The sequence below is a fragment of the Callospermophilus lateralis genome, unplaced genomic scaffold, assembly GCF_048772815.1.
Source record: "Callospermophilus lateralis isolate mCalLat2 unplaced genomic scaffold, mCalLat2.hap1 Scaffold_143, whole genome shotgun sequence".
Taxonomy (NCBI): Eukaryota; Metazoa; Chordata; class Mammalia; order Rodentia; family Sciuridae; genus Callospermophilus; species Callospermophilus lateralis.
In genome coordinates, this window is record NW_027512573.1 from 1,834,297 (window position 1) to 1,856,496 (window position 22,200).

General features: G+C 36.4%; 1 pseudogene; it reads right to left on the minus strand.

The window, feature by feature from the left end:
* Positions 1–9,371: 9,371 nt before the first annotated feature.
* On the minus strand, positions 9,372–17,794 carry LOC143387898 (rab5 GDP/GTP exchange factor-like; annotated as a pseudogene).
* Between the last annotated feature and the right edge of the window lie 4,406 nt (positions 17,795–22,200).

Genomic DNA, 22,200 nt, shown 5'->3' on the forward strand with positions numbered 1-22,200 from the left:
CAATTGGGTAATTGGACATGTGTAGATTTTGTCCATAGAATGCAAGAAAGCAATGTAAAGAGCAATGACCTAATACTATCAGAAAAATGGTTTATATTCTGTTTTCCACCTTTCTTTCAAAAAAATTCAGCTGTTTGAAGACAAAAATTATAAAAAATTTATAAAAGAAATGATTCACACAAATTTGAAGTGTGTAAGAATCAATTCAACCATGGAAAGTAAAACTTCATGTGCCTAGAATTCAGTTGCTGACTGTAGTAAGATTCCCCAACCAGTATTTATGATTTCCAGGTAGAATACACTAAGTAGTGGAGTTTCCCGGTCATTGTAAGCTACAAGGGTACAATTTTATAGAATCTGACATTCTTTTTAAAATTTTTTTTGGTTCTAGATGGTCACAATATCTTTATATATTTATTTCTATGTGGTGCTGAGGATCAAACCTAGTGCCTCATACGTGTGAGGCAGGCGCTTTACCACTGAGCTACAGCCCAAGCCCAGAATCTAACATTCTAATATGGATATTGAATGTTGTCCCTGTGAAGCTCAATTTAGAAAAAGGATATATTGTTGTTGTATTTCTTCAGACTGTTCTCTCTGACTTTTCTGTGGAAGGCACTATTTTTCTCACGTCAATCAAACAATTTGATACAAATGAAGATGAATATATTATTGTGAATGTGAATTTTTTTTTACATTTAAATAGGGTGTTTTGAAAACACTTCTGAATTTCCAGAAAAATTGAGGAGATAATATTAGAAGAGTGTATTTTAACCATACCTTGTACACACAGTGCCCATTATTATTAATTTATTCCTAAGAAAGGCATTTTTTACAACAAATGAACCAATATTCATGATTTTTTTTCCCTTTGGTAGTAGGAATTGAATTCAGGGTTTCACACATGCTTGGCACGTCTCTATCACTAAACCACTTCCTTAGCCCAACATTCTTGATTTTCCCAACTTTTAACTCTTGTTCTTTTTCTATACTAGAATCTCTGCAGTCCCCCACATTTCATTTATTTGTCATATCTCTTTAGGTTCATTTTTGCTATGATATTTCTTCAGATCTTTCTTGTTAGATGACTCTGACAATTTAGGGGAATACCATTCTGTTATATTATTGGTTGTCTCTGAGTTAAAATAAGTTTTTCTAATGATTATAGGTGGATTTTTTTGAACAAGGTCACAGATATAAAATTCTATTCATCAGATTATTGCAAGGGTATGTATTATCAAAGTGAATGTTGACTACTGATGCTGAACTTTATCACTTGAGGTAGTGTTTATCAGGTTTCTCATTGTGAAGCTACTTTTCCCTCTCCTATTCCCACACTGTACAGTTCATAAGGAGATTGCTACATGCAGTTAATGTTTTATGACAGAGGAGTTATGCTCCCATTTATTAGGGTGGTGTATTATGTTAGTGCTCTCCAGAGGAACAGAAGAAATATGAACATGAATATTTATTTTAAGAACTTGACTCATGGAAATGTGGGGGCTTGATAAGTCCAAAATTTGATCTGGGTAACTTTTCTGCTGAAGACTCAGGAAGGAGTGGCAGATTGGGGCCAAAGTAAGTTTGCTAAGCTTTTAAAAGTTTATTATATTTTTCAGTGTTAAAATTTCCATTTTTTATATCTTCTGTTTTTTATTGAGTCTATTTTTTGTTTCTTATTTCTTTTTTTATTAAATTATTTATTCATCCAAATTTCTTATCCATGATTGCAGAATGCAATTCATTTTACATTACAAATATAGAGCACATTTTTTCAAGTCACTGATTGCACAGAAAGTATTTTCACACATGTCTTTATACATGTACTTAGGGTAATGGTGTCTAACTCATTCCACCATCATTCCTATCCCCCTTACCCCCTCCTACCTCTCCCTCCCCTTTTCCCTATCTAAAGTTCCTCCATTCCTCCCATGCTCCCCCCCCCATTGCCACTATGAGTCAGCATTCCTTTTGAAAGGCGAATGAGTCACCCAAGATGAAAATTCAACCAAGAAATTTTATTGGGGGGCTGCTGAAGGAGAAGAAAAGGAGAGGAATAGAGCAGCAGCCTTAGCCTGCAAGCTTCAGCTTAAGGGTTGCTTAGGTGACTTGGGTGGGTGCTGATTGGCAGGGTGACTCAGGAACAAGTGAGCAGACATGTGTCCTGTGGGGATAGGTCTAGAAAACTTTGACTTTGGTGCCCTTCTGCTTGGTGCCTTCTGTGAGGAGGGGGAGGGGTAAGGGATTACATGATGTTCTTCTCCAGAGACTGAAACTTAACTTCAGTGGGGAGAAACCCCATAGGGGAAATAAAACCAAAAGGCAAAATCTCCCACACACCCGATACCCTTGTTTCTTTTTTGGAGATGGTGTTTTTTTTGGGTACCTGAGATTGAACTTTGGGCTGCGAAACCCCTGAGCCACATTCTAGCCCTTTTTATTTTTTATTTTGGCACAGGGATTTTCCAAGTAACTTAGAGCTTTTCCTTTGTTTCAAGATTGTTTGTATCTTCTTGTTGAAGCATTTTTATCATGGCTGCTTTAAAATCTTTGTTGGATAATTGTAACACTTTTGTTATCTCTCCCCGCCCCCGTTGATTATCGTTTTTTTTTTTCCCTAAAATTGAGTACTTCCTGGTTCTTGTTATGACTAATTGTTTTGTGTTGAAACATATATGTTTTTATTTTGAGGTTTTGGAGTCTGGGTTTTATTTAAACATTATTTTTAGCTGTTTTTTTCTTCTGATACCAGTCCAGTAGGAGAAAGGGACACATTACTGCCTGGAGGCAGACTTAGCTTCTTGGCACCTGAGGAAAGGAGTCTCCTTATTATATCTGGGTGAATATGGGAGTTACAGCTTTCATGCTCTTTCCCTATGTCTTTTAATTTAATAATACACACAGTTTAAAAATAATTTTTTATATATTGCACTGATTTGCCCTTATGCCAATAAAGGAAAAGTCTGCAGCTATTGCCCAAAGAATTGGAAGTCTTTTAGTTCCAGTTGCTACTTTTTTTCTACTGATGGAAAATCTTGGAAAGAGAGTCAGGATAACTGCTCTAGAATGGAGGCTCATCTGATGGTGATCAACAGCAAGGAAGAGCAGGTACTTTCTAAGAGACAATGGAGTCATGAGCCTGTCTGACTTTTGTATATGTCTTTGCTAAGAAGGGATATTGATGCTATGGCAGAAGACTTTCCATAAGACAGATAGGAGAGGCTCCCTCAGCCTTCACATTCCACACCTTGTACTTCCTCAGTGTAACTAACCTACCCCCAAGGAAATTGTGGCATTCAACATGTAGGACCTGGGGGTTTAGTGAAAGGATGAAAATGTTTCTGCCTACAACAGCAGTTGGTTATTTCAATATATAACTGTTTTCTGAATGATCAACTGCATAACAGAAAGGAGAATTAACTTGGATAGGCAAAGTTAAATCAACAGACTCACAATCAGCAATCAGGAATGAAATTTTAAGAATCTGTGAAGTGCTGGTTTTTGTGGCGTATGCTTGTAATCCCAGGGGCTTGAGAGGCTAAGAAAGGAGGATCTCAAGTTCAAAGCAGTCCTCTGAAATGTAGAAAGTCCCTAAGCAATTTAGAAATACCCTATTCCTAATTGAAATATAAAATAGGTTGGGGATGTGGCTCAGTGCTTAAGCACTCCTGGCTTCAACTTCGGGTACCAAAAAAAAAAAAAAATCCATGATATAATGAAAGTAAAATGATTAAATTCGTAAGAATTTTCTCATGCACAACTTTGAAGAATGTTCTCTCAGTGAATAAAAGAAGGAAGTTGAATTTGAGATAATAATTCATTATGATTGTAAGTAAGAATCACTTTAGATTTAATAAAATTAAGGGTCACAGATGATGTTTTTGATCCTTTTGTGCTCAACCATCTGGTTATACCTGAACCATCTCCTTTTGTTTTCAATTTTGTATGACCATAAAGAATTTAGTTGAAAAATCACACTGTACCTTTAAAAATGAATAATTATTAGTTGTTAGTAAAATCTTTCAAAAGATATAAAGAAGATGGAAATGTTAACTATGACAATTTGATCATTATGCACTGTGTATATGTATCAAATTACTTGTTACTGATAGATTTTACAATTAAAATAAGAAGAAATAAATCCACCCAAATTTTAAGAATTATTTTTTTTGGTGAGTTATATTTACACATGAGAGTGGACTTCATTCTGTTTTATTAACACCAGTACATAGCATGATTTGGCAAATTAAAAAGAAAACCTCAGTTTAGCTAAGTATCTAAAGCCTATGATTTCTTTCATTTTTGTTTTCCTTTAGGATTTTCTCACTCAGAATATGGATAAAACTGCTGCTTATTTTGTGCAGCTATCAGATCGAGGGGGTCAAGGACACTGGCAATGGGTCGGTCAGACCCCATACAACCAAAGTGCCATGTGAGTACAGAATTAGATAAAGGAATCCTGGGTCCTGGATCATGCAGGAAGTTTAGAGTGTTCCAGCATTAGTTCTGAAACTAAAACAGCTCACTCTTGTCCTGTTGCACACACAGTTAATCAATTTTATTACCTCATGAAATTATCACAGAACCCTAGGAGGCACACATTATTTTTCCTATTATAGAACTGAGGAAATTGAGTTTGGAGAGTATAGATAGTTCAGCTAAGGTCACCCAACAATAGTCTTTAGAACCAGGTGGATTCTACTTTGCTTTTAAAAACACTATTTATTCTCTATGTTTAAAAATCATGGTTTTAAATATTACTGCATATTATTGTGATTTAATATTTCTCATAAAGCAAAAATCCTACATTTGGATAGTATTACAATATCTCATATTCATGTAATGTTCAAAGGCATTTAAATACATTAGTATACTCCCACCTTTGATCTTTACATCTTCTTTGTGAAATATATAGTGCTGTTACTCTGGTCCAATTTTTAGATGGGCAAACTGAGAATCTAAGAAATTATTTGACCTAGAAAACAGGAATAAGTAGAAGATTTAGAGATTTAACAAGTTCTTCAGACTTCAAAATCATCCCGTTAAAAAGGGAAAAAAGCCTATATTGATACATGGGACCATGGTGACTTCCCTTCATCATATAAGAAAGCCCCATGGATTGACAGTCTCCTAGCAACAGGGCCTATGTTTAGAGGAGAGCCTGTGGGTAACTTTTGGTCAAATGTTTAGTGCAATAAGGTATGAGAAAATATGAGTGATGAGGGCACAATTTTCTAGATAAATGCCAGAGGTGTTGGTGCAGGAAAAACTGCATGAGAATTGGGAGGGTTGGTCTGGGTATATCTGACCCTGACTTCCACAAAGTTCCACCCCAGCTTCTGACCCCATAACTAACTATAACCCTTTTAAAAGAAGTTTTGGAAGAATAACTTCATCCTTTTTCTCTGTTTCAGATTCTGGCATCCAGGTGAGCCAAGTCATAGTGAAGAGCATCGTGTTGTAGTAAATCATCATCCTACATCATTGCAATGGGGCTGGAATAATGCACTTTGTAAAAATCATGAACAATCAGATTGTGAAATGTTGAAGATCTACTTATGAATCAACACTTTTCACGGACATGTTTTTGGATTTGCATTCATTATTCTAGAGCTAGCTCATAAGTTCTTCTTTATGAAAGACATTCCATAGACTTTTAGGTATGTGGTCAACTATTCCACTTTTGAGGAAATGTTAGTGTTGCAAATGGAATTTATCAGTTTACTTCCTACAGAGCACCTAATAAAATAATTGTGGGGAACTTTTACTTTATGTACAATGAGTTTACTCCATATTTTTTCTGTACCACAATGATGGTACAGAATTTTCAAAAGATACATTTTACTCAATATGCCTTTGACTGTCTCAGTAAAGAGAGTAATTGAACAGGAGTGAAATATTTTATCCTGTGTCTAGCCAGTGCTGGAACTCTTCTCTTCACTCTACCTTGTGTTGTATGAGTGTGTTTCATGTCTTTTACTTATTTTTCTCTAGAGCATCTTTACATCAATGTATGTGAACAGGTTTTATTTTAGTTTTGTGCATAAAGAGTGATATAAAATCAGAAGACATCCTACTGAGCGCTAATCACTGAAAAGGATTGTAAGAAGTAATACAGTAGTTATGGTTATAAGCCATTAAGATTTTGGGTAGAATGTTCAGTTCTGGGAGAATACTTTTACTTTCACATGACTATCATTTTGTAGAAATGGTAATGCTGAAGCTGGCTAAATTCTTTGAGGGTGGAGATCTGCTGACAACTGACAATGCTTCAGAGCCCTTTGGATGTAAATTTTATTCAGGTTAATTAAATTCTGAAACATGGATCATGTTACAGTTTAGATATGAAGTGTCTCCCAAAAGCTCATGTGTGTGACAGTGAAAGAAAGGTTAGAGTTGAAATGATTGGGCTTTGAGAGCCTTCACCCAATCAGTGTATTAATCCACTGATAGGGACTAAATAAATGGTAACTGTGTACATGTATGGTGTGGCTGAAAGAGGAGAGTCACTGAGGGTATGCCTTTGAGGTTGGTATTTTGTTGTGGTGGTCAAGTTTTTTTTTTCTCTCTCTCTCTCTCTGTTTCCTGATGGGCATGTCCTGAGCCACTTTTCTCCTCTACACCTTTCTCCTCTGATGGTCAATTTCACTTCAGGCCCATAGCAATGGGAGCTGACCATCTATGGACTGAGACCTTTGAAAGCATGAGCCCCAGATGAAATTTTCCTCCTCTAAAATTGTTTTTTGTCAGGTTTTTTGGTCACAGTAGCAACAAAGCTGACTAAAACAGATTATTAGTCCTTTGATAAGTCCTGTGACAGTCATTCTGTAACCACGAGGGGAGCAATGGGAAGGACGTAGTTAATTAATTTCTTTCTGAGTCACAGAATCAATTTCCTTGTACAGGAAGGTCTCCACCCACATTTGTGATGGACTTGGTCATGCATTCCCTGCCAAATAAACTGCAGCTTTCTCTTGCAGCCAGCAGAGTTTTGGAAATAATTTCACATTTGCAAACAAATTTGGCTCCATGTCATCATGTTCTTGGTGTTTTGTTCTGCCTGGATTCTCACCAAGAGGTGAATCTATTAAGTTGGGTCACAAGTCATTGTTCAAGGACCTGGAAGAATTGTGATGCTGTGTATTGAGGGATGCTGCCACAGACCACCGTTCCAAGCTCTGGGTTCTTGCTGCTTATGCGGAAGGTGCAGAACAAAAGCTCGGTCTGTGGCAACTACTGATCCTGAGCTTCACTGAAGTGCTTCAGGCTGGCCTTGGGCAGCAACCTCCGGGATGTGCAATCATTTCTCCTGCTCACCTTCTGAACCCAGGCTCAGGGTTTACTGCTACAGTTGCTGCAGGAACTTGGCCTCCTGTAAGATGATTTCTGTTGCAAGGACAGTACCCTGCAGCAGCATTCCCATACCTCTTCCTGGAGTCTAGCATCTTTCTCCAAGAACAGGGTTAGAACTGAGTTTTGGGGTTCTTGGTTCTAGACTGGGCTGCTGTTGCCTACAGAAACCTCCACTGGAGAGAACCATCTCAGAGATGTTAGATCAGTGGCAGGACAGGTCATATTCAAAGGACACAGGTCCTGGAACCTTCAAACTTAGCAACTGTGCCTGTAGGATCTTCATTATGCCTCCATGTGTCTTGGTTTGTCTGGGTTTCACAACCTATTTTTTAAAATCAGTTATTGGATACTTCCAGTGATTTTTATCCTTTAATTCTAAATTTTCTTCAAAAATATCAATTTTAAGTAACACATTAATTTGGCATATTAATAGGATTCACTCTGATATTTTCTTAAACAATACAGCCAGCACTGATCATATCTACACACCCTCTTCCACCCCCTCTACCCCAGCAGAATTTCCAGTTGATAGTAATCACAATTTTATATTCAGGTAACCTTTTCACATTTTTTAATAGAAGAGAAAATAAGATACTTTGTTCTTGCCATGATTTCTTCCAGTTCCATTTTTTTTTTTTTTGCTGTAAATGACAGGATGTCTTTCTTTTTAATGAGTGAATAATACTCTATTGTGTATATATACCATATTTTCTTCATTCCATCTGTTGGTTAATGGGTACCCAGACTGATTCCATATCTTAGTTATGAATAGTGCATGCAGTCAGTGTACTGGCTCTTTTGTATGCTGACTTCATTTCCTTTAGATATATACCCAGGAGTAATGGTGATTGACCATATGATAGTTCCATGTTTAGTTTTTTGAGGAATCTCCATATTGTTTTTCATAGTGGCCATACCAATTAACATATCTACCATCAGTATATAAGAGTTCCCTTTTCTCTATGGTCTCACCAGCATTTGTTAATTTCTGTTGTTTTGATGGTAGTCATTTTAAATGGGTTGAGATTGTATCTCCTTTCAGTTTTGGTTTGCATTTCCCGGATGGCTAATAACATTGAGCATTTTAAAATACACTATTGGTCTTTTGCATTTTTTCTTTTGAGAAGTGTGTATTCAGATCATATACCCATTTTTATTTGGATGACTTGTTTTTGGTTGTTAAGTGTTCTTTTATTTTCTTCTATAGTTCGGATAACAACCATATGTGAGATTAATAGTTGGCAAAGATTTCCTCCCTTTGTGTAGTTCATCTCCTGTTGGTTTTTCCTTTGCTGTGTAGAAGCTTTTTAGTTTGATATAATCCAAGTGTCAGGGTTGCTTTTATTTCCATGCTTTTGGGAAATATCCAGCTTTTGGTACTACCTGGAAAATCATGGCCTGTATCCGTGTCTTGGAGAACAGCATTAGGGAAGGTTAATTGGAGAGGGGTAAGGAAGTCAAGAGCTCTTCAACTTGCTTGTTCTAAACAGAGCTGAGGAGAATGTTTTCTGTTCCTTCACAGTCAGATCACCTGATTATTGAGTTTATTTCTTCATCTCTAAGGGGAACTGGAAAAAACAGCAACATGTTATAACCACTTCCTCCATCTCCCCCTAATATTTATTTTATCTTAAAACAACCACAGGAGAAACTTTCTGGCTTTCTATCCTGTTTCTGAAAGTCTTTTCATCATGTGCCACAGCTATGACTATCCCATCACTACAAGTGCCCTGCTGAGTTCAAGTCCACTTTTTATGCAGGTCCAGTTATGAAGGTCTGTTTAATTAAATCATTGGCTATTGGTGATGGCACTTGGTTTCCAGTCCTTTTCCCTCCCTGGGTGCGACTGAATGTTTCAACTGTTCACTCACATGATTGGTTCCTCTAGCAAGCAGCTCCATTCTGGAACTATCTTGAGGACCATCAAGAGTCTCATAATTGGCATAAGGTCAACCATGTCTGAAAGGGACATGTTATGAATAAAAAAACTGTCTACTGTTATCTTTATTGTTCCAAACCTATTTTGGGAATTTGGGGAGAAAAACTCAAATATTATAAAAAAGATGCTTTTATTACCCTTAAGGTTGAGAAATGTTGTAAGGTGTTAGAAACTATGTGCCAAGAACTGAGGTTTGAAACAAATGTATATTTCTTTTTATAACCCAATATTCTGAGTTCAATGTAAATGTATCCATAATAGATTTCCATGTATTCAGACTGCTTCCTTGAAGTAAGTGGAGATTTTTTTGATGTTACTAAAAAAAAAATGTACATAATCTACATTCTACAACCTGCAGAATATTGAGGCAGGATCTCAAAGTCCTTGACTTGAAGACTGCTTCTGAGTTTAAACCATTTCAAGCTTCCCTTTACCTGAGGAGGGAGGATAAAAATTTTTATTGACCTTTGCCCAATATTGTCTTGACTGATATCTGTAATAATATTGAAGTCAAGTACTGTAGTCCTGCCAAGAGGAGCAGATTTATTTTCTAAGCAAATGACAAATCTTGGGAAACAAAGAAAATGTGTGGGTATAAAGCACCTTCAGTAGGTACCACTGGCCTTAGGGATATTTTGCTTGTCAACCCCTGAAAGGAACTTTAAGAGACCATGTAGCCTCTTATGCAATTTTACATGTAAAATATTTCATCATGTTATAGAAGCAAAGGTTTCAACTTTGGAACTTTGTAAATACTGACTCTTAAAATTATTATACCTCTTTTTAAATATATATCCCAGGGTCTATAAACCATAACAAAGTATTAACCCCCATGATCCATTAAAAGAAGAATAAGTGAAAATTCTGTCATTCTGGTTACCAGTAGTGCTATGGGTGATGAAGCCTTTTCCCTCTGGAACAAAAAGTGTTTTGTTTCATGGTTAGATGTTTTACACTCTTTTCCCCCTTGAACTAATATTTATGTCATACTTCTCTTATCCACTAAATACATACATAAGAACATGTTTAAAAATTTTCTTTCCTGTGGAGTGTTCAGCTTTATGGTTGTAAACATTCTTTTGGATTGGCTATTGTTACAAGTATGATCAGTATACAATATTGAACACATCATGAGTTTACTATAAATTTTGATAAAACATTACTAATAAAGTGAAATTCCATTTGAAATCTTAGCAAGGTGAATGGGAATTTTAAAAACTGCAATCTGATGTGTCCATCATTAAATCATATAATGGTTAGCATGAGGTAGTTTTCAACATCAATGATATTCCTAATTTTCAAATGATGATATAAACTGAAAAATTTTGGTCTCTTAAAATAGTTGATAGAAATGATATGAGGTTTGTTAGAAAGTCACCCAAGTTTTTGAAAATTTTAGATCTCTATTCATGATCATATAGTAAAATAATGTGAAAATCATTTGTAATGGTCTGCCAAATGAGAATTTGATTGTTATTGTGGTAGCTATTTGTTGATGCGACAAAAGTATCTTACAAGAACAAGTAAGAGGAGGAAAAGTTTATTTTGGGATCATGGTGTCAGGGTCTAAATTCATGGACTCCAATACTCTAAGCCTGAGATAAGTGAGAACATTATGGCAGAAGAGCATGGTGGAGGAGAGATCTCAGCTTGGGGAACCTGGGACAAGACATAATCACCAAGGGCATGCACCAGTGACCAACTTCCTGTAGCCACACTCTTATCTTACCCCCCAGCAGTCCATTCAAGTGAGTAGTATATCAAATGAATGAATCCACTGATGGGGTTACAGTTCTCATAGCCCAATCTTTCCATCTTTTAACATTGTTACATCAGCTAGCATGAGCATTGGGCATTCACTAGATATGAACAATAACAGACATTCTTTGATGTTGTTGAATAAAAACTGGGATAAGTTGCAAAAAGTTTGCTATTTCTCATTCAGTTGTTATTTGTTTTCTCAATTTCTAAGGAATATTTATACAACATTTTTTATAAGTATTATCAGATGATCATGAATTACATTTGTTGTGCTTTACATTTACAAAGCACCTTATCAGATCATTGTTTTCAGAACAGTTTGGCAAAATAAAACAACTAATGCCAAGATACATTGTTTACATATATTTTCATTCCCAATGGCTTTGAGTACATATTTTTTTGTTAATATTTGAGCTAGAAAATTAGCATAGTCATGTTAAGAAGATTGTACATCATGAACAAATTGTTTTCATACCTGGGATGTTAGGATGGTTTAACATATGCAAATTAATGAATGTAATTCTCCACATAAATATGTTTCATGACAAAAATCACATAGTCATCTAAATAGATGCAGAGAAACCCTGCAACAGAATTCAGGACCCATTCATGATACAATCACTGGAGAAAGTAGAAATAGAAGGAACTAGAGATAGAAGGAGTGTTTCCATTGGTGAATTATAACTTTACATAAAAGCAGAATTTCTTTTGATGTGTTCATATATGCATATAGCATAATTTGCTCAATTTTATTTATCTGTTCTTCCCCTTTCTCTCCCTTTCTCCCTTTCCTTGATTTGCTGCCTTTATTCTAGATCTCCCTTCTATTTTTGTGAGATCTTCATTCTAATTTTAAAATTCCTTTTTTTCTCTCCATCTTCCTTATATCAGAAAAACATTCAACTCTTGATTAAATGTGATTTATTTCACTTAGCATGATGCCCCCCAGTCCTACCCATTTACCAGCAAATGAGACAATTTCATTCTTTTATGGTTGAATATAGGAAGAGCAGAACAGTAGTGGAAAGTGAACAGGAGAAGGGAGGAGGAGAGGGAAAAGGGAAGCATTGGGAATTTATTGGAGCAAATTATGTGATGTGCATATCCACAAATGACACAATGAGCCCCACTACTACCCATAATAAAAATTTAATGAGAAAACTAACAGGAAAGGTGTGGTGGCACACACCTGTAACCTCAGTGACTCAGGAGGCTGAACAAGGAGGGTTACACAATTGAGGCCTTAAGAACAACTTAGACCCTGTATCGAATTAAAAAACAACACTTGCTCTTTTTTCTTTCCTCTCTCTTGTACTGTGCCTTCTGTGATGAGATGACATAGCACAAAGGCCCTCATCAGATGCCAACACCATACTACCCTAGAACTTCCCATCCTTCAGTTGTATGAGCCAAATAAACTGTTCTTTATAAATTCACAGTCTATGGTATTCTCTTATAGCAGCCAAACCTGAAGTAAGACATTAGGGCAGAGGTGACTTGCTGGACTGCTTTTTTTTTTTTTTTCTCGTTTAAGTACCCAAGAGTATGTATAATACTAATTTAATCTTTCTTTCTCAAAAGAATTTAATCTTTAATTTAATATTTCTTTCTTTTTTAATTTAGTATTTCTTTCTCAAAAGAATATGTCTCAAAATATTCTTTTGAGAAATAAAGATTAAATTAGTATTATACATACTCTTGTGTACTTAAACGTGCAGATGTATAGGCTGTGATGATTTTCACAGTGGTCTTGTCATCTGGGATTCATTTAAAAAATTATCATTTTATTCTGATTTTGAAAAACATAGGATTTTGAGGGCACACTTTTTTTTTTTTTAAAGAGGTGTAATATACATGTATTGTCTGCAGTAAAATAAGGGTCCATTATGATCTCATATTTTGCCCTGTTAATCTAGTGATAGTATTGTGTTATCAATTAAACAAAATAGTGCACTATAGATCTCCTATTGATGTTTTTGTTTGCTGTTCATTATTTTTTTTGTACTTAGGTATGTTCTGCCTCTGCACCTAGAGTTGGAAAGAAATGTCATTGGAGGACTCTGTGTGGCTGTTTTATCTGGCTGCATGATAGCTTGAGACCACTAGAGGGCATGCTCCCTCTAGCAACAATTGTAGGAACTATTGCTTAGACTTCCTGAAGAATGGAAGTGTTTAAAAGGAAAAAGAAATACTCTGTGTAGGCACTTTATCTATGGAGTCTGAGACTATACCTGTTTCCAAAGGTTTTGGAACAAAATTTGTTCCCTAATCCCACCATTATGTACAACTGTAATACACTAATAAAAATGTGGAAAAATTTAAAAAATTTGAAAACAAAATGAAAGCAAACAAACAAAAACAACCAAAAATCTCCTACAAACAACAAAAATGAAACCAAAAACCAACTGCCTCCTCATCCTATATTTTTTTGAGCAGGGGTTATTTGTTAGACACTAGCTAAATGCTTTGCATGAATTGTCTCATTTAATCTTCACACAACCCTCCAAAGGAGGTAATATGGTTTATGTGTCTTACAGTTGAGGAACACTGGTATAGGGAGGGTAAATAAAACTTCCTACTGTACCTAAAGTGCCACTATGTTAGTATAAAACATAATAACTAATGAACTGATTGTGTCTTACCTCTATGCCTTCATTACCAAAAGAGGGACTCTTCACTTCATCCTAATATTCTAGACATTCAGAAGCAATCATATGCTGCATTATTTCAGTGCCTTTGCACCCTCTGGTCTTTCTGCCTCAAATAACAACATGACTTCAGTACTCCTCATATGCTTTGTCAGTGTTGCAGAAAATCTCCTTTATGTGCTCCGGAATTTTTGCATAGGTCCTTCTTTTTCTACTATAGAACTTTTCCTGATAAGCTCAAGTGGAGAGTCTCTTCTCTTTTTTGCCACAACTGCACTGACCGTAGTGTGATATTGTGCCTCTCCTACTGTAGTGAAATGATTTATTCACATGCATGTCTAATAGACCTTATCTCTTTACAATAGGAATTGTATTTCTTTTCTCCTTTTTCACTCCCAATAATGTTTAGTACATGATAAAGACAAATAAACGGGAATGAGAGATAAAAGAAACATAAGAGTAACTGTTATTACAACCAAGTTTTAACAGTTAAATCTTATATTGGCAGACAATTGTGATAAGCTTCATTTATGGTATTAGAATATTGCAATATTTTGAGGGTATTGAGATATTTATATCTAATTTTAGTATTATGCATGTTTAAAACTATCTATAGAGGAGAACCATTTTTATGAACAACATCTGTTTTAGTCAGTTTTGTCACTGCTGTGACCAAGAGACCCAACAAGAACAGTGTTAAAGGAGCAAAGATTTATTCAGGGCTCATCATTTCAGAGGTCTCAGTCCATTAGACTCCCAGGTAAGCTGCACCTCTTGCCCCTGGACTGTGGTGAGGGGAAGGGGTTTTGGTAACTCCCTGCCAACTGTGATCCATCTACAAGGTCCTTCTATATGGATTATTGGGGACAACCCACTTCTGAGGCATTCCCTGTGTTTTATTTGTAATTGTAGATGGGGATTTAATTTCTTAGATATTTAATTTCTTCTATGTCTAGGTCTGGTCTCCACAAAACAGCTGTCCTTCCTAGCATCATTTTCTGCCAACAATTTATGTTGAATTGTGCAAAGTCCTCGATTGTCTTTGCTACTTCTAATCTTTTAAAACTGCTTTTTTTTTAATTGTTGTTCAGGAAGTAAGTATCTGTGCTTTTCTGCCTTTGTTCTTTCCCCTGGCCCTACCATAGTCAGCTTCTGGGTAAAGGAATTATTTTCTTATTTTTTGATCTAGTAAAATAATTCCAACTTGCCCAAGTATTAAATTGCTCAATGTTGAGTTTTCGAGTATTTGCTCTGCCACCCACCTCTCTGGTCAGTTGTTCTTTCCCTGCTTTGATTCCAGGCTGTAGAGGAGTGGATGATTGATGCCCTGGTCTGCTCTGCCATCTTGTTTCTCTTGTTTGTCTTAAATAATTTAACTTCACCAATGTTATTGTCATTTTTCCCCTCATTTGTGTTTGTGGATTTTCTGTTGGGAGTAAGATTTCTTTTGTTATGCTTTAAAAAAATTTTATTCATGAGTATGTTTTTAGAGGGAGTTTTCCTCCTGAGTAATCTCAATCTAGTTGAGATTACTCAGGAGGAATTTTCAGGGTTATTATCAGATGTAGACAGATTTTTAAATTAAATTGGTGGTTAGGAGTCTTTTCCCTATTATAGTCTTTTCCCTATTATAGACTGTGTTTTTACCCTCAACTTTTTATCATGAATAGTTTCAAACAGCAGTTGAATGAATGTATAATTAACTTCCACATAACCCCTATCTATATTTGAGAACTGTTAACATTTCAACCACTTACATAAATAGTATTTGATGCACCATCTGAGAGTATGTTTTGAATATAGAACCTTGCCCCCCCAATACTTCAGTACACATCTTTTAAAATTTTCATTTTCCTACAAAATTGAAAATCCTCTCTACTGGCTATTTGAAAATACTCAGTTCATTGCTGTGAACTGTGGTTTTTCCACTGTACTAAATGTCCCCTGTACCCATTAACTACCTGCTTTCCAAACCTCTATTTCAAACAGTCACTGGTAACTAGTGTATTATTTATGTCTATGAGACCAGTTTTAGCTACCAAGTGAGGGAGAGTATGCAGTATTTGTCTTTCTGCGCCTGACTTATTTTAGTGAATATTTTCCAGTTTCATTCATGTTGCTACACATGACCAAATATCATTTTTATATTAGTGAATAATAATCAATTATGAATATATGCTACATTTTCTTTATCCATTTATCTGTTGATGGACAACTTGTCTGATTTTATACTCTGGCTATTGTGAATAGTGCAGCAATAAATATAAGAGTGAATGTATCTCTTTTATGACAATTGTAGCTTTTCAAATATGTACCCAAAATGAGATAATTGAGTCATACGGTGAGTTTATTTTTAGTTTTTTGAGGAAATTTTTTAGTTTTTCCATAATGACTATACTAATTTATATTCCCACCAATAGTGTATAAGACTTAACATTTCCTATGCATTTTCACCAGGATTTTTTAGTTTTTGCTTCCATTGATAATAAGTATTTGAACTGGGATGAGATGATTTCTCATTCTGTTTTTTTTCAGTACTTTATTATTAACTAAGCTCCCCCTACCAGGAAAAAGAAAATAAAGCCTACAAAATATATCTTAAAATATTCTCTGACATTTATAAGCAATTGAGTATATTGTAGATCCTACTTGTAGGCTGCAGTACTCTTACCTACAATGCAGGCTCAAATAAATACTACTCATATAATGTTCATCATTGTGCATAAATCTGAGTTTGCAATGGTGGAATTTTGTCACTTTCAACATTTTCAGAGTTATAGCCACTAATGGTTGTCTTTGGGGCTTAATTTCAAGAGGATTTTTTTCAACAATGTCTTGAACTTCTTTTGCAATTCCATTATCCAATGTATTAAGTCTTAGTCAAGTTTTGTGGCTTCATTCAGGATTCTTTCCTGTCTTTCATTCAATTGAGACAGGAGGTCCAAGATCTTATACATCAGCTTCACACCTGAGCAAGCATCAGGAGACCAACTCTTGGTTTCTTGCCTCCTGGGATTGGTCTGGCTAGACATGTAGCAATCAAAATTCTCCTGACTGGATTCAAAGACTGAGCATCCAATTTCTCAATGAAATTTACCGCACAGCACAGATTGGTGAAATAGTATCTGTCCTCCCTGTCATCCGCCAGCTGGGATTGCAGAAGTGGGTGATGTACATGTAGAACTATAGGTGGGGTGGGTTTGCCCTTCAGCACAATTAGATAAGTTTGGGCAAGAAGCAGAAGAAGGCTCAAGTCATCCACAGAAGCAGCCTCAATGTTGGTGATCTTGATGGCATTGAAGATGTGCTTGCTACACCTGGTCTGGTAGGCCAACTTATCTTGGGCACAGGCTTAGAATCCATATCAATGATATCTGGTCCTCTTCTGAATGGTGTGGTCTTTATTTTTATCAGTGGTTTCTGAATAGAACACATATTTAGAGAGGCGAGTCATGATGTACTTTTCCATCTGATCCATTATCTTCTCAACTGTTTCTGGAGGCACTTTTTCACGAATCAGTAGTCTTTCCGCCACATTCTGGTAAAACTCCTTACTACACTCTGACTGCTCCTCAATGTTCAAATCCTTTTTGTAATGCATCCTTCCCAAAACATCTTGGTTGGCTTATAGATCTAGTTTTGTTTTGTGGAAGGTCTTGAGGATCTCTATTAGTGCCTTAGACACTGTTTCAATGCTGATTTGTCAGTTTATGGAAGGACTGGGAGCTTTTCCTTCCTGAGTTTCTGACCTTTTTGTTCCAACTCTGGAACAAGCATGAAGAATTTCTTCACTGTGGTCACCTTGTGGATCTTTCCACTGGTTTTCTTTTCTTCAAATTTGGAAAATGTGATGAAGGCTGCCCCCGGCTGCTCTGACTGCTGCTGCCAAAGCCTCTTCCGCCTCCTGCTGAAGTCCTTCAGCCAGCTCCCAGTCCTTCTGGATCTGCTTCTCCTGGGCTCTGTGGCACCCCTCTCTCCAGCACTGGGAGCAGAAGCCCTGCCAGGCAGGGTTGCCATAATAGCCACAACCCTTCTTGCACAGGAGCTCCAACTGGTCTATGTGTATTCCTAGGTGCTCAGACTTAAGATTCATCTTCTTCCTGCTTGGTGACCCCTGGAGTCAGCACCACCTCCCCTGGTGCAGCTCCAGGAGGTGTCTCACTGTGGTTTTGATTTGCATTTTGCTGATGGTTAGTGACACTGAAATGTTTTCCTGTACATGTGGGTAATTTGCATTTTTTATTTGAAGAAATGTGTGTTCAAATTGCCCATTTTTACTTGGACAATTTGTATTTTTATTGTTGTGTTTTTGGAATTCTTATACATTCTTGTAGTAATTCCTGTCAGAGAATTAGTTGAAAAATATTTTCTCCTCTTCTGTAGGTTGTATCTTTACTCTGTTGTTTCCTGTGCTGTTTCCTTGACATAATGTTATGTTTTTACTTGCTGTCAGTGCTTTTGGGGTGTTATCCAAAAAATCTTTTCTTCTATGATGTATTGAATTTTCCCCCCATGCGTTTTCCCTATAGTTTTATACTTTTAGGTGTTAAATTTAGGTCTTTAATACATTTTGAATTGAGTTTTGTACTTGGGGAGATGTGGTGGTCTAATGAAATCCTCTATTTTTGGTATTTCAAAAATGAAGGAAGATAACTATATCTCCACTTTAAACAAAAAAATCACAAAGTGTCAATAACATTTTTTTGTGTTCCTTTTTCCAAATTTTCCCTACCTAGTACATGTGTCTTTTATAATGTAGTTGCCTTCTCAATTGTTGTTAGAACACTTAATTTAGCCAGAGAGCATGGGTTGTGTGTACATGTGCTTGTATGCTTAATTAAAGATGTGCTAATTAGCATACCATTGGGAAACTATTTATAGCACTGAAAAGTGAGCAAAATTTGCAGCACATGACCTTTATTTACAAAAAGCTCATGAAGGAACCTGTAGCAAAAAAGTCAACTTGAAAGGTACAACATAACTTTTTAGGAACTTCCATGCCTCCCTCATGAGAGGTCACATAACATATATGACAGGCACACAATACTAAATCCATAAAATATTAGTGAAGATTATTTTTCTTAAAATCACAAGGACATATGAATAGAATTTCTAGTATTTTATCTTTCTGCCCTAGTGGTTCCTCTTTTCTTTAACAACCAGGGCATCTGTGCTCAATTTTAAAGTTCACTAAGAGATCTGTTGACTATATAATTTAGAGGGTTTGGACACAGATTGCATCTCCATTCCTAAGTGTTTATATCCTTCTCTGAGAAAGGATTAAGCTTTGATGCTATTTGCATGTTTCCCTATGTGTAGAGTGTATTTTTTCTGCCCTTTCACAGGTTTGTCCAGGTGACATCCACTGGCTAATGGATCAGAATGAATACAATATGCACTTGATCCAAATTGAGGGTGCTGCTGCACAGTTCAACTTGCAAGGAACCACTCAATGATTGTGGAGACCTTCTCAATCCTCTTGTACCCTGGTACTGTGCTATGGGACCCTGCATGTGTTGACATTCTCCTTACCATGCCTCCTGCCTGGGTTCCAGAATGAGAAAACATTCAGAAAGGATCCAAGTCAAGTTATAGTCAGTTTAGGATCTACATTCTAAGCCCACATGTAATGTGTGTGGGAAATAAATGTTATAAACCACTCAGCTTTAGGGGTTGTTTCTGATACAATGTAACCTATTTGCAATGTGACTTATTCTAGGGAGAGAGACATAAGTTTAGAAACATATTTTCTTAAATAAGTTGGATGAGAAAGCCTTTTAGAATCAGTTATTATTATGAGAGGAGGGTTTGTATATGCACAACTGTCTAAATGCATGTACTTTGTGAAGTCCAAAAATTAATTGCAGAGAACATAAAACTTCTTTGTGCACTGCAGTACCCTTTTGCTACTAAAATTTTTATTCCTAAATTAAGCACTAGATAGCTTAGTAGGTGTTTGCTTCAGCCTCCTGAGCTGCGAGGATTATAGGTGTGTGCCACTGAGCCCAGCTGTGAGTTAAGTTTTTTGAGTTCTTTGTATATCCTGAATTTAATGCCTTATCTGATGTACTGGTGATGAAGATTTTCTCCCAATCTGTAGAATATCTGTACACATTCTTTTTTTAAAAAAAAATATATATATATATATATTTTTTAATTGTAGGTGGACAAATACCTTTATTTTATTTATGTGGTGCTGAGGATCAAACCCAGGGCCTCACACATGCAAGAAAAGCACTCTACTGCTAAGGCCTAACCCCAGCCCCTCTGTACACATTCTTGTTTGTTTCAGGAAGGAATTCTTGCTGGTAGTTGCGGAACTGGTATGAGATTTCAAAGCCCAAGCAGAATAAAGAAAATACCTACACAGAAGACAGACATGGTGTGGGTTTCATAATCTGAGCTGAATAAGAGAGCTCTTCACATGTTGGCAAACCCCAAAAGGGAAATTTATCCTTACATGGTAAGGATTTCTATCCATGGGAGTAACCTTGTGTGGGCTGTGAGAGCTCAGGCAGGCCAGGGTAGCTACAGATAAGCTTTAAGAATCTGATCTGATTGGCAGCCATTATGAAGTCAAACAACACCAAGTGCTGGCGAGGATGTGGGGAAAAGGGTACACTTGTTCATTGTTGGTGGGACTGCAAATTCATGCAGCCAATCTGGAAAGCAGTATGGAGATTTCTTGGAAAGCTGGGAATGGAACCACCATTTGACCCAGCTATTCCCCTTCTTGGTCTATTCCCTAAAGACCTAAAAAGAGCATGCTACAGGGACACTGCTACATCGATGTTCATAGCAGCACAATTCACAATAGCAAGACTGTGGAACCAACCTAGATGCCCTTCAATAGACGAATGGATAAAAAAAAAATGTAGCATTTATACACAATGGAATATTACTCTGCATTAAAAAATGACAAAATCATAGAATTTGGAGGGAAATGGATGGCATTAGAGCAGATTATGCTAAGTGAAGCCAGCCAATCCCTAAAAAACAAATGCCAAATGTCTTCTTTGATATAAGGAGAGTAACTAAGAACAGAGTAGGGACGAAGAGCATGGGAAGAAGATTAACATTAAACAGGGATGAGAGGTGGGAGGGAAAGGGAGGGAGAAGGGAAATTGTATGGAAATGGAAGGAGACCCTCAGGGTTATACAAAATTACATAAAAGAGGAAGCGAGGGTAAAGGGAAAAATAATACAAGGGGGAGATATGAACTGCAGTAGAGGGGGTAGAGAGAGAAGAGAGGAGGGGAGGGGGCATAGTAAAGGATAGGAAAGGCAGCAGAATACAACAGACCCTAGTATGGCAATATATAAATCAATGGAAGTGTAACTGATGTGATTCTGCAATCTGTATATGGGGTAAAAATGGGAGTTCATAACCCACTTGAATCAAAGTGTGAAATGTGATATATCAAGAACTATGTAATGTTTTGAATAACCAACAATAAAAAAAGAGAACCTGATCTGATTCATCCTTAAAGAAAAGTAGAGCAGTAATACACCATGTTCCTTAAATACTCCTCTGTATTCCCAAGAAACCAGCCAAATTAAGAGTACAATATGAATGGTCTTGGACTAGAATGTTCAGGTGAATACTATCTTGTAGGACACTGACTCTCTTTCATATGTGCTGTAAATTTGAGACTTAGCACAGAATCAGAACTTCAGCAAAGTGAGCAGAATGTTCATTTTGTGGGGTATGGTTGGCTGGCCCTGTGTGGGAACATCAAAAAGAGCTAAGAGGGCTTTAGGCTAGGGGACAGAAGATTACTTTAAGGAGTAAGAAATATATTAGGAAGAACAGTGTCTTAGGGAATCATGGCACAAGATGAGAGATTGGTAACATCCAGAGTATAATCAAATGAGTTAACAAATAAGTAAAAAGTTAAAGATAATGAACACAGATTTCTTTATGTCACTGGAATGTGGAAGAAATGTGGAAATTAAGAAAATGAAAATGAAATCTGAGGCATTGAATTAGAATTAGGGGTATTACTGTGAATTTAGTGATTTCAGTATATTTTGATATAAAATAAATATGGAAACCAGTGGAAACAAATATAGAGGTGAGAGAGAGGGAAAGATATGGAAAGAAATATAAGAGAAAAAAGTTATAAGAGAAAAAGAGTTAGGTAGGGTTATTGAAAAAAGGGAAGTCATTTGGGAGAACTGAGGCAAAGAACCTGGGCATGAGTTGGTTGAGAGGAGCTCTCTGGAATGATCCCACATGAATGTTTTAGTTTTTGGACTGTTTTCATTTGGGCCTTTGTAAAAATAAATCAGTTTTGGCACTCAGTTTAAGTTCATCCTCTTCTACACGTGATTCCATTTAATTTTCCCAAGTGGTAAGTATAGTCATATGTACCTTCCAGAGCATGTTGTTAAGGTAATGTCGGGGGTAAAAGGAGACATAAGTGAAGAATAAAAGGTGGCATCCTCTTTTATTAAGGATTTCAAGAGATCTCAAGGTGACCAGTAGCAAAATGAACG